Source organism: Schistocerca americana, chromosome 5 (genome assembly GCF_021461395.2).
Source record: "Schistocerca americana isolate TAMUIC-IGC-003095 chromosome 5, iqSchAmer2.1, whole genome shotgun sequence".
NCBI lineage: Eukaryota > Metazoa > Arthropoda > Insecta > Orthoptera > Acrididae > Schistocerca > Schistocerca americana.
The window spans coordinates 587,940,416-587,954,656 of NC_060123.1; the positions used below are offsets into that span (position 1 = coordinate 587,940,416).

General features: G+C 42.9%; 1 protein-coding gene across 2 annotated transcripts in view; it reads left to right on the forward strand.

Annotated features, from left to right (window-relative positions):
* Window positions 1-1,659: 1,659 nt before the first annotated feature.
* Window positions 1,660-14,241, forward strand: part of LOC124615853 (cytochrome P450 6k1-like) — a 262,323-nt gene continuing 249,741 nt past the window's right edge. For both annotated transcript variants that reach the window (XM_047144009.1, XM_047144010.1), the window contains exon 1: window positions 1,660-1,782. The gene's annotated coding sequence lies outside the window, so the exon portion shown is untranslated. The remainder of the gene's footprint in view (window positions 1,783-14,241) is intronic.

The window sequence follows — 14,241 nt, forward strand, 5'->3', positions numbered from 1 at the left end:
TGTCACATAAAGAAATGCATTGGAACCTACAGATACTGTCACCGAGCGAGGTGGCGCAGTGGCTAGCACACTGGACTCACATTCGAGAGGACGACGGTTCAATCCTGCGTCTGGCCATCCTGATTTACGTTTTCCGTGATTTCCCTAAATCGCTCCAGGCAAAAGCTGGGATGGTTCCTTTCCAAGGGCACGGCCGACTTCCTTCCCTAATCCGATGAGACCGATGACCTCGCTGTCTGGTCTCCTTCCCCAAACAACCCAACCCTACAGATACTATCAGTTCTTTGATTAAATATGTGTTTGTGGTAAGCATATTTATTGTTAAGTAGCTCTCCGAATTTCGTATGCAACAGTTTTTCAAGCATCAGTGGTCAATATTTATGCGGTTTCGTTAGCTTATCCCAGAACAAATAAGGCACTTGAACTACTAAAAGCCATACAAAACATGTAAAGAAAACATATGTATTTTGAAGAGAAAGGAATTGAGGGGGATATGACTGTTACACAAAAAATTGCACTGGACTAGCAACTACAGTTAACTTTAAAACATACAAAATTTTTACAGGATGTGATGGCCACTCACAACACTGTGTTCCATTTAGCAATTCTGGGTAAAGTTTGACGTAACAAATGAAAAAAAATTGGTGCGTCGACTTTCCAAAATATAAAATGCTGATTCCACTTCCTCGTGCTCTTTGTGTAATGTGTGAAATTCCACTTCTGTACCATGTAATGACATTTCTTTAGACCCAAGCGCATTCTCCGCGTTATTTAGCACTTCTGCCTCCCTTCTCTAATATACACGCTAACCCTACAAGATGCAGACCATTTGAGTCCAATAAAGGTAAATTTCGTACAGCTAAAGCGTTGAGTGCACTTCGCGCGTACTAAAAACAGCTGAAAATCATGTAGGGAAGATCGCAATACTAGCGAAAATAACAGCTGAGGACAGCAATGTGAGTTGAGATCACGTAACTTGAATTTACTTGACGTGCTGTGACGTTAAGGATAGGATAATGTGAATACACCCTGACGTGGTGGTGCCGTGACGGACTGCGTGAATTGGCTTTAACGGTTCGTTTCTCTCTAGTTCGGAGCTCACCGGCGCTCCGCACAAACTGAACCCGTGTCTATCGTATTCAAATGTCTAAATCTTCAATAACGCAGGTGAAGTGAATATTTTCACAAGTCTTCAAAATTTCAAGCCGAAAGACCAGAAATTGCTCCCTTTGTAGTAACCATCCAGCTCGTGAATATAATCATCGATTGGGAAACACCGAATCTTGGTTTGGTCAACTGAAATAAATCGCAATCTGCTCAGACGCGAAAGAGAGAATGACACTGGATATTTCAGTTTTTTTTCGTTCCTGCTCGAGTTAAGTCAGTTTGAACTCTGTTACCTCGGTTTGACGTAAACCCGAGTTGGCCCATATCTAGATTGTACTCTCGAGACTTATATTTGGAATGGAATGTATTTTAGGTCGAGAGAACTATCGCAAGTGGCCTGCAGCCTGGCGGGCATGGCCCCGTGACGGCAATTTCCGATTTGAAACGTCAGTGTAGCAGACGTTTTACTGGCGCGAGACAATCCGAATGGTAGTGGTATGCCTGTGCGTTGATATAAAATCTCTGGCATACCTACTTTCGTTTTCATATATCTCTGTTGCAGTAGAATGTGTTTCGTTCAAATTCAAATTGTGGTGGGGAACAATGAGGTGAAGGTTTCGTGTAGAAGTTGAGTGGTGGTCTGAAATGTGCTGCAACTACGTTTTAGTGTTTTTGGTAAGTTTGACGTTTTTTTAAATAATTATCTGCGTGTGTTCTTACGTTCACGTAAACGTTAATAGAAAGTATGTGGTTTGTTTGACGCAGATGCGTTTTAGTTTTTCTGGAAAATTTGGCGTTATTTCTTTTTGCCAACTCTTAAATTTTAACTTGGTTGAGCTGTCTTCGCTCCTTTGCACGATGTGAGACACCTTTATATTCAAATCAGTTCGGTAAAGTGATCTTACTATTAGATGTGTGGAAGGTGCAATTGTACCCCTAGTTGCTGAAGTCTGTATCGGATAAAAGCCGAGTACCAAGAAGTGATCATATGCCTCTACTTTACAATTAGTAAGGTGCAGCTGTTGTCAAAAACGATGAGGATATTACCAGACAAATACTTCTTAATATAGGAGTAAAATTGTATTAAACGAAACGGATAAATCAGTCCCTGGATTAACATATTTTGCTACATAAGTTTCAGATGAAGTATTACAGAATTGTGTAATTTCTGGTAATGTCTGAAAGAGTAAATTGTTTGGAAAGAATTGGAATTGCTAAGTGTTATCCATAAAATTCACCAGAAGGTGTTTTGTGTTGTAGGAACTGGCTATTACTGAGGTAATTTTCAGAGTCCATTGTTTGCAATAACTCGGTTAAGTAAATTATTTACACTGCACAAACATTTTTTCAGTTAATTCATCACTTGACCCGACATGTTTACTTGTTTCATAGTGTTATATATACGTGAGAGAGGGCGTATTGCAACAAATTGTACATGATATTTTTTCTTGCGTCGTAATTAACATGATTCGCTGTAGTGAATGAAACAATTTGTAAATTTTGTTGCAGTTGCTACTTATAATCAGAAGAGCAAATTTTACCGTTCAGTTAAAGCATATTATTTTGAGCAAGATGTGGGGTGTATTTCAACATTTATCATTAACAACGCCTTTAATTTTTAGATCGGCTAACTATATATAATTTAGGAAATACGGAAGGGTCCGATCCCGCCCGTCTGCTTTGACCCATGACGTCACAAATATGGCGGAAACGACCATAAACCACGATTCCAATATGGCGCATATAAAGTCGGTACTTACACGTTGTTGTTGTTGTTGTTGTCCTGAGACTGGTTTGATGCAGCTCTCCATGCTACTCTACCCTATGCAAACTTCATCTCCCAGTACCTACTGCAACCTACATCCATCTGAATCTGCTTAGCGTATTGATCTCTCGGCCTCCCTCTACGATTTTTACCCTCCACGCTGCCCTCCAATACTAAATTGGTGATCCCTTGATGCCTCAAAACATGTCCTACCAACCGATCCCTTCTTCTAGTCAAGTTGTGCCACAAACTTCTCTTCTCCCCAATCCTATTCAATACCTCCTCATTAGTTACGTGATCTACCCACCTTATCTTCAGCATTCTTCTGTAGCACCACATTTCGAAAGCTTCTATTCTTTTCTTGTCCAAACTATTAATCGTCTATGTTTCACTTCCATACATGGCTACACTCCATACAAATACTTTCAGAAACGACTTCCTGACACTTAAATCTATACTCGATGTTAACAAATTTCTCTTCTTCAGAAATGCTTTCCTTGCCATTGCCAGTCTACATTTTATATCCTCTCTACTTCGACTATCATCAGTTATTTTGCTCCCCAAATAGTAAAACCCCTTTACTACTGTAAGTGTCTCATTTCCTAATCTAATTCCCTCAGCATCACCTGATTTAATTCGAGTACATTCCGTTATCCTCGTTTTGCTTTTGTTGATGTTCATCTTATATCCTCCTTTCAAGACACTGTCCATTCCATTCAAATGCTCTTCCAAGTCCTTTGCTGTCTCTGAGAGAATTACAATGTCATCGTCGAACCTCAAAGTTTTTATTTCTTCTCCGTGGATTTTAATACCTACTCCGAATTTTTCTTTTGTTTCCTTTACTGGTTGTTCAATATATAGATTGAATAACATCGGGGAGAGGCTACAACCCTGTTTCACTCCTTTCCCAACCACTGCTTCGCTTTCGTGCCCCTTAACTCTTATAACTGCCATCTGGTTTCTGTACAAATTGTAAATAGCCTTTCGCTCCCTGTATTTTACCCCTGCCACCTTCAGAATTTGAAAGATAGTATTCCAGTCAACATTGTCAAAAGCTTTCTGTAAGTCTACAAATGCTAGAAACGTAGGTTTGCCTTTCCTTAATCTAGCTTCTAAGATAAGTCGTAGGGTCAGTATTGCCTCGCGTGTTCCGATCTTCCCCAAGGTCGGCTTCTACCAGTTCTTCCATTCGTCTGTAAAGAATTCGCGTTAGTATTTTGCAGCTGTGACTTATTAAACTGATAGTTCGGTAGTTTTTACATCTGTCAACACCTGCTTTCTTTGGGATTGGAATTATGTTCTTCTTGAAGTCTGAGGGTATTTCGCCTGTCTCCTACATCTTGCTCACCAGATGGTAGAGTTTTGTCAGGACTGGCTCTCCCAAGGCCATCAGTAGTTCTAATGGAATGTTTTCTACTCCCGGGGCCTTGTTTCGACTCAGGTCTTTCAGTGCTCTGTCAAACTCTTCACGCAGTATCTTATCTCCCATTTCGTCTTCATCTACATCCTCTTCCATTTCCATAATATTGTCCTCAAGTACATCGCCCTTGTATGAATCCTCTATATACTCCTTCCACCTTTCTGCCTTCCCTTCTTTGCTTTGAACTGAGTTGCCATCTGAGCTCTTTATATTCATACAAGTGGTTCTCTTCTCTCCAAAGGTCTCTTTAATTTTTCTGTAGGCAGTATCTATCTTACCCCTAGTGAGACAAGCCTCTACATCCTTACATTTGTCCTCTAGCCATCCCTGCTTAGCCATTTTGCACTTCCTGTCGATCTCATTTTTGAAACTTTTGTATTCCTTTTTGCCTGCTTCATTTACTGCATTTTTATATTTTCTCCTTTCATCAATTAAATTCAATATTTCGTATGTTACCCAAGGATTTCTACTAGCCCTCATCTTTTTACCTACTTGATCCTCTGCTGGCTTCAATACTTCATCCCTCAGAGGTACCCATTCATCTTCTATGTATTTCTTTCCCCCATTCCTGTCAATTGCTCCCTTATGCTCTGCCTGAAACTCGGCACTGGTTTAGTCAGTTTATCCAGGTCCCATCTCTTTAAATTCTCACCTTTTTGCAGTTTCTTCAGTTTTAATCTACTGGTCATAACCAATAGATTGTGGTCAGAGTCCACATCTGCCCCTGGAAATGTCTTACAATTTAAAACCTGGTTTCTAAATCTCTGTCTTACCATTATATAATCTGATGCCTTCTAATATCTCCAGGATTCTTCCATATATACAACCTTCTTTTATGATTCTTGAATCAAGTGTTAACTATACATTATACGTACACATGAGGACAAAAATACATCAAAAAACACACACACACAGACTTTCCACAAAAAGTCTAATGACACTAACGGGACAAGCGTGGGAAATGGGGTGTTTTGAGGTGGGGGCAAACAAAATATAAACAAATTTAGACATCCACCCCCCTCCCCCCCATACAAAACTACACTAAACAATGGAAAAAATGACATCACAAAACTCCCCAAATACCACTAAACACAACATAATCTGGAATCAGACACTTCCCTTGACCTATATAGGTCAACAGCAGCTCCCAGTCCCATAAATTAGTATCAAACACTTCCCTTGACCTATATAGCTCAAAAACATCTCCAGATACCAATATCAACATACACAGCCCCACATTGTGATCGAACGCTTCCCTTGACCTGCGCACTGTTAAGTTTATCCGTCATATCCATTGCTGAACAAAAACAACAACCGATTAATTTTGTATTTTTTGTTACTGCCTTTGCAAAAGGTAGCCATCATTTGTGCTTTCTGCCAGTGCTTTTCTTTTTCTGCTGTAGGCCTAAGACAATAGCTCAAAACAACTTCACTTTATATAGTTATCATTTGAATGTACAGTTCACTTCAGTATGCAAAGAACCAATAGCAACAGCCAGGTTGTAAATCTAGTCTTCTGTGAAATAAGCTGAATGAATAGATCATTCATTATAATAAAAAAAATCTGACGTTGTTTTATTAAAAACTGTTGCTGTTATCAGCTCACTTGACTTGATCAATTCAAGCTATTTTAATTATTTTGTATGCATGAGCCCAGCTATTTTGCATATATTTGTAGATGTAAACTGTCATATTTGTTTGGAAGTCAGTTCATAGTTGATATTTTTAACTATTAATAATATAACCATTAAGGTTTGTTCATCTGCAATGAAAACTTGTTGCTTTGTGTGCTTTGCTTTGGATGGTAACAGTTTGCTGCCTGATTATCATCATGGTCATTCTACACAAAGTGGAACAGGGGTTCCCATTCAAACATTACTGAATCTTATGAAATTTGATTAGTGTTCTACAGCATCTTAGATGGATTTGTAGCCTACAAAGTTTAGATCAATATCTCATTTGGTTCCATTTCTACTGCCTCTTCCAGATAGGGGCCCCAAGTTTGAACCACCTATGCACATGCTCAAGTGACAGCTTTAGGGAACTTTTATGAAAGGTCCACTTGACTTAAAAGCCTCTGCTTTTGTCTCCTTAAATAACTTTTTGTGGTGAATAAGAATATATTACAGAACATGCATTCAGATACAGCTGTACCTCTTAAAAATGGCAGAAAATCCATTGTGTGGCTTGGAGAGCCCATTTTTAAGCAGCTGTAGATCATAATTTTATGAATGGATTCAGCCAAGAATTTATAATGTGACATTCAGCCATACTGTATTCTTGTGCTTTTTAGACAATGGCATATGTCCTTGTCCACTAAAATATATGCAGATGCAAAATTGATGAAGGCATTTTGGGTCCAAATTATTGGTATTTTTGGGAACTGTACCTAAAGTGTATCTTCTTTAATCATTTTTTTTTCTCCCGTATTTAGAAAGAGTGTTTGATAAACTTCAGAATCTAGGGACAGTTTAATTTTAGACCCCAGTCTGCTTGATGAGTGCCGGCTGAATGCCTGTAATTAAGTGCATTTTATAATTGTTCTTACCCTGAGTGTGCTACCTGAAGATTTCTCCTGTTAGATTTAAATGTTATTTGTTTCCTAACTTAAGTGTTATGAATCACATTAACTGTTTTTTGTTTCCTCATATAGATTCTTCATAATACATCTTTGATAAGTGGATCAGAAACAGTTTAAATTGTCCCGTCCTTTCCTGTAACATATACTTTATTTAAAAATCATGGGAAATAAACGTTTTTTGGATTATGTGTCATCTGTGGTGAGCAGCAGTATTAGTAGCAAAGAGAGTGATTTACTACGTAGATATATCTAGTCTGAATCAAGCTGCTGTTGAATGACTGAAATTAATAAGTACCTGTGAACAGTGCCATATTCACAGTTAGTTTTTTTTGGTAGGGATGGGGTGGGGTGGTCCTGTGCCTTTCATTTTAGAATAGCTCAAATTGAATATTAATTTTATTGGTCCATCAGTACTAATTTAATGTCCAAAATTATAAAATGTGTCATTGGTATACCTTTGTTTAATTAGGACACTGACACTGAATAGGTTCAAGAGGACTGTTAGATAAGAGCTGTAGGCTTTGCCCAGTGATGTAGTGTTAATGCTTGCTGTCAAGTCACCTTATGCTGCATAGATTCTTAGTTTTATTCATTGGCAAAGCCAATGAATTTGAAGAGGGAGGGGGGGGGGGGGAGACTGGTCCTGGTGACACATTGATCTGTAACTGAGCCAGGGGCATAGGTTGGGTCTGAAGGTAACATTTTGGTTGAGAGTTGACGAAGCCAAAAGGTACATACTAAAAATATCTGGTTGTGGTGACACTGATATGTACCTTAGCCTGTTAGAAACAATGGCCAGTAACCTCACGTTATAGTCAATGAATTGTTTACGACTTTTGTCACATGTTTCCCTCCATCACTGGTCAAAGCCAGTGACTTGGATATTCTTATATAAATGTTTGAATAATTTTAATGAAACATAATCCAGTTGTGAAGAGAATTCGCTACACTGATTCCATTAATTTCCTACTTTTGTTGGCTAGTCCCGTGTTAATTTACTTGGAAGTATATAAAATCAGCTTTAGTCCAGTACTTTAATACATACAAATAGAACAAATGATTCACTATAAATTTATAACGTACAAAAGGAAGACTGTGGTCTCTTTGTTTTGTCGTACCACTTGACACGATTTGGACATAAATCCTTTCTTCTCAATGAATTTTCATCATGGCGAGCCTATTCAGGCATGCCTCACTAGTTGTATTCCTTCGGCATGTGTAGATTCTCTTAAGGATAGAGAAACTGTACTTATTTGTTGCTTTTGCCACTGATGGAGCTGCCAAGAGCTGTAGAAACTGAAACACAGTCACAGATAGACAAAGCTTCCATTATGTTTTGAGCAACTGCTCCAGTTGACTCAGATGCTGGTGAATGAGTTTCAACTCAGCCGTTAGTATTAAACTGGCAACTAATGGATGTGAAGCATTAACTGACTGGAATTTCGTAGCTCCACCAATGATACCTATGCCTTCAGTTTTTTATGGTAGAAGACAATTAAAGCTGTTACAAAGTTCACAGTTAACTTGATTTTCGCAATGTGCTTGCTTGGCAGAAGTACGTGGTTGCTTGATTTGAACTCCATTGACTGAAGCTAATTTTGTTAGCTTCTAGGAAAAGCTGGCTGAAAGTATTAGCAACGTTTTCTCTCGTTGCCAGCAGCTCCCTTTTGATATACCTAACAACGTTGATTAACTCTGCAAAATCTTGGCGCTGAAGTTGATGACAGATGAACTCGCACAGCATACAGTTCAAAAAGAATAACCAAGCAGATGACAAAATATCAACTGGTGATGGGTGCTGACAGAAGCTTGGCATAATAGGTTGTGGTCTTGCTGTCAAATTCTTGAATCTTTCCCAGAGCTGAAACTGCACAACCATATATTTTCTTCAAGTCTTATGCACTGTGAAGACACTCAGTCGATCTAGTGAGTGTGATAGGCCTACTTTCCAAACTCCTGACTTGAACATGATTCAAGGGCAACATTTAATATTTGCCTGTGCTTTGGTGGCCCAAAGAAATTATGTACCATTTTCATTGTTCCAAGTGAATTCCTGGTAAATGTAATGTTGCATTTGTCGGTGACTACCATATCAAATTGTGAGGTACACATCGAGAATATACAGCTAAAAGGAAGTCCTATTTGTATGAATGCAAGTGCCCCTTGGGCTTTCCCCAACAAGGACATAGCACCGTTACAGACATGTCCTCATAAAGATAATGGACAAAGGTCCAGCTAATCCTTTGCCAGTCACATCAAACACTGGACCAAATTGCAGGAAATCTTCACGAATCTTGATCCGGGGAAATATAGTGGGCTCAGAGAGTTGCTCCACTCCAGCAGTGTCAGAAGTTTCATCTGCAAGAACTCTGAAACCTTTGGCATCATTAACTGATTATTGATGCAACTGATGGTCTAACTTTGGATAAGAGCCCTGATGTATTTGTCACATTTACTAGTCCCTTCCAAACTCACTCGTACGTTTAGCAATCTTTCATGTGATATGTTAGAATAGCATGAAAGCTACCTTTCCATGTTATTTTGTTTGCCAACTTTAATAGGCCTGAAGTACCAGTGTCCCTGTAATGCAATCTCGTGGCATCTAGAGCGCCGCCCCCCCCCCCCCCCCCCCCCCCTCCCCGTGCTGGTCCGGACGTGGAGGTAAAAATAGGCCAGAGGTATTCCTGCCTGTCATAAGAGGCGACTAAAAGGAGTTACACACGTTTTGGCCTTTATGTGATGGTCCTCCTCAAGGGTTTGCCCACCATTCTTCAAAATTTTCCCAAAGAGCGAGCCAGTTGGGGAAGGGCGCCTTACGTGGTGCATCGTGCATTGATATCTGTAACCCATTTTCTTGTCATCGTATTTCGGTCCCGCTATTTCTCCATCTCTTGGGCAAGGACACTTTCCTGGGTGCGTTTTCCACCATGCACTATGCAGTGTCGCTTTCTGTGTCGATGAGGACCATGGACTTCTTTGTACCTGATATCCAGCATGGTAACCAGTCCGTTGTGGTAGGGTCGCCATGTACCCTGTTGGTTGTTGCCCCCTGACCACACAGGGATTGCTTGGCTGATGCTTGCGCCGCTAGCTGCCAACGTATGCCAAGGTGTAGATGCCCAACACCCTGGGGCATCGGGACTCCCAGCAATGGCCATCCTGCCAGGGTGGCCTTTTCTGTGTCAGGGTGGCACCCATGGGGAGGGCCCCTGGTCAGAGTGGGTGGCATCAGGGTGGATGGCACACAATTAAGCAGAGTCCATCATCTCTTGCCGGCAGTCTCTAAGTGTTTGCAAGCTCAAATCAACATACAGAAGTACAACCCCAAATAGTTTCCCTCCGTGGTCGCACCATGGGAGGGACGTCAGACTAAGGATGGCGGTGGATCTTATTTGCCCTGGTACCTTGTATGTTTGAGAGCTGATGGGGAATCTTTCATGACAATGAAGCATCAGTTTTTTTGTTGAGCGTTTAGAGGACAAGTTTGGGGAGGTGGAGGGCTTGTCCAAAGTTATATCTGGGTCACTCTTGATGTAAACAGCATCCTCTGCCCAGTCATGGATGTTACTCACTTGTGACAAGCTGGGGGATGTTTCTGTAACCCTCACACCCCATAAGAGCTTAAATATGGTACAGGGTATCATATTTCACAGGGACCTTCTTTTGGAGTCAAGATGAGCTGCGTGCCAATTCAGAGCAGCGAGGTGTATATTTCATCTGGTGTGTCCACTGGGATCCGAGGAATAATCAGGTTGCCACAGCTGCCTTCAGCTTGGCCTTCGAGGGTGATACATTGCCCGAGAAAGTCGAGGTGATGGTCTACCTCTGTGATGTAAAGCCCTATATCCCTCCCCCGATGCGATGCTGGAAGTTCGGCCTTATGTTTTCCTGCTGCACTTCCAGCGTCACATGTTAATATTGCGGATGCCCATCACATCCCAGTACTCCAATGTGCCTCACCCCCCATCTGTGTCAGCTGCGGAGAGCACCATTTCCCTTGCTCACCAGACTGCAGGATTCTCCAGAAAGAAAGAAAAATCAGGGAGTAAAAGACCCTACACTGAGGCTAAGAGAAAATTTGAACGCTTGCATCCTGTACATATTACATCATCTTATGCTGCCGCTACAACAGTTCTGGCATCATCAGCTCCGCCAACCCCAGTCATCTCTGAGCCGGAAGACTACACCTGATCCCTTGATGGTGGGGGGGGGGGGGGGGGGCACTTCCCTCCCTGTTGATCCCGCACCCCCTACTTTGGTACTTTGGGAACGACACCCCACCCACCCGACCATTGGGGAAGTCTGTCCCCACTTCTGCGCCAGAGAAGCACAAGTCTTCTTCGGCTTCTCTCGCTAGGAAGGGGCCCCTTGTTTCACTCCCTTCCCAGGTTTCTGTTAGTGCGAAAGATGACACCAGTCAGTGGCTGAAGAGCTCGAAAGCAGCTGGATGTAGGACTTCACACTCCTCCTCAGTCCTGGAGACTGAGCCAGTGAAGTCCTGCCAGCCAGGTAAACCCAAGGAGCAGCGAGTGAAATCCAAAAAGAAGTCTGAGGATGGGGTGGAGATCCTGGCATCCGCTGAGGACCTAGATCTCGCCAGACCCTCAGACACAATGGATATATAGACTGCTCAGGAGATAAGTCGGTGGCAGCAGGTGAATCTGAGACTTAAACTGCCCCATTAAATGTTCCATGCCTTCCCAGTCTCACGATGATGTCATCCTCCAGTGGAATTGCGGACAGTTTTTTCAACTGCCTGACAGAGCTATGGCTACTGTTAAGCTTTACACCCGCTATCTGCATTGCCTTCCAGGAAACCTGGTTCCCAGCAATGCAGACCTCTGCCCTCCATGGCTATAGGTATAGGGGATATTACGAGAACCTTAGCAAATGTGTGTGTCAGGTGGAGTTTGCGTTTATGTCCTAAACTCAGTCTGTAGTGACACTGTGCTCCTTCAAACCCCTCTTGAAGCTGTGGCTGTCAGAATATGGACGATGCAGGAAGTAACTGTCTGCCATGTATATCTTCCTCCAGATGGTGCAGTACCCCTGAATGTGTCAGCTGTACTGATCAATCAACTCCCTAAACCTTTCCTGCTTTTGGGAGATTTTAACACCCATAACCCCTTGTATGGTGGCACTGTGCTTACTGGCTGAGGCAGGGATGCCGAAACTTTACTGTCTCAGTTCGACTTCTGTCTCTTAAATACTGGGACGCCACATATTTCAGAGTGGCTCATGGTAGTTACTCGGCCATTGATTTATCAGTTTGCAGCCCAGGGCTTCTCCCATCTATCCACTGGGGAGAACATGATAACCTGTGTGATAGTGACCACTTCATCTTTCTGTCACTGCCCCAGCGTCAGGCCTACAGATGCCTGCCCAGATGGGCTTTAAACAAGGCGGACTGGGAAACTTTCAGCTCTGCTGTTACCATTGAATCCCCCCCCCCCCCCCCCCCCGCCGTACAGTAACATCAATGTGATGATTGAGCCGGTGACAACAATTGTTTCTGTGGCAGAAACCGCGATCCCACGCTCTTTAGGGTGGTCCCAACATAAGGCAGTCCCTTGGTGTTGGCCGGACATCACTGAAACAATTAAGGACCGCCAGCGAGCTCTACAGCGGCATAAGCAGCACCCTTCCCTGGAACACCTTGTAGCCTTTAGATGGCTTCGTGCCCATGTTTGCCAACTAATTAAACAATGGAAGAATGAGTGTTGGGAGAGATAAGTCTCGAGCATTGGGTGCCATACATCACCTTCCTAAATTTGGGCAAAGGTCAAACGTCTTTTTGGGTACCAGACACCAACAGGTGTTCCAGGTGTTACCATAAATGGCGTGTTATCTACCGATGAAAACGCAATTGCCGAGCGCTTTGCTTGAGTCTCTGCATCAGAGAATCCCCCCCCAGCCTTTCACACTCTAAAACGGCGGCTGGAAGGGAAAGTTCTCTCATTCGCTACACGCCACAGTGAATCCTGTAGCGCCCCATTTACAGAGTGGGAGTTCCTCAGTGCCCTTGCTCATTGCCCCGACACAGCTCCTGGGCCTGATCTGATCCACAGCCAGATGAGTAAACATCTATCATCTGACTATAAGCAACATCTCCTAGTCATCTTCAACTAGATCTGGTGCAATGGCGTCTTTCCATCGCAATCATTCTGGTGCTTGAACCCGGTAAAAACCCGCTTGATGTGGATAGCTATCAGCCCATCAGCCTCACCAACATTGTTTGTAAGCTGCTGGAATGAATGGTGTGTTGGCGGTTGGGTTGGGTCGGGTCCTGGAGTCACGTGTCCTACAGGCTCCATGTCAGGGCGGCTTCTGTCAGGGTTGCTCTGCCACTGATAATCTTGTGTCCCTAGAGTCTGCCATCTGAACAGCCTTTTCCAGAGGCCAACACCTGGTTGCCATTTTTTGACTTACGTAAAGCGTACGACACAACCTGGTGACATCATATCCTTGGCACATTGTATGAGTGGGGTCTCCGGGGTCAGCTCCCAATTTTTATCCAAAACTTCCTGTCACTCCATATTTCCCATGTCCAAGTTGGTGCCTACCATAGTTCCATCCATATCCAGGAGAATGGAGTCTCACAGGGCTCTGAATTGAGTGTGTCTCTATTTTTAGTGGCCATTAACGGTCTAGCAGCAGTTGTCGGGCCCTCCGTCTCACCTTCTCTGTATGCATATGATTTCTGCATGTTGTACTGCTGCTCCAGTACTGGTGTTCCTGAGCGTCACCTACAGGGAGCCATCCACAAGGTGCAGTCATGGGCTCTGGCTCACAACTTCCAGTTTTCAGCAGAAAAGTCGCATGTCATGCACTTCTGTTGGCGTCGTACAGTTCATCCGGAACCAGCAATTTACCTGAATGACGATCCATTCAATGTAGTGGAGACATATCGATTCCTAGATGTGATTTGACTTGGCTTCCTCATCTTCGTCAGCTTAAACGGAAGTGTTGGCAGCACCTCAATGCCCTTCACTGCCTGAGCAACACCAACTAGGGTGCAGATCGCTCCACACTGCTGGAGCTCTAAAGAGCCCTTGTTCAATCCCGCATTGATTATGGGAGTGTGATTTATGGTTCGGCAGTACCCTCAACATTGCGTTTGTTCGACCCATTGCACCATTGCGGAGTTAGACTAACGACAGGAGCTTTCAAAATGAGTCCGGTGACAAGCATGGAGTCCCTCCATTGAAGATCAGACGTGCACAATGCTCTCCAGTTACATTGCACACATTCATAGCTCTCCTGAACATCCTAACTACTGTCTTCTTTTCCCAACCACGGCGGTTCACCTCCCGCATAGATGGCCCAGGTCGGGGCTAACGATTGTGGTTCGATTGCGATCACTTCTGT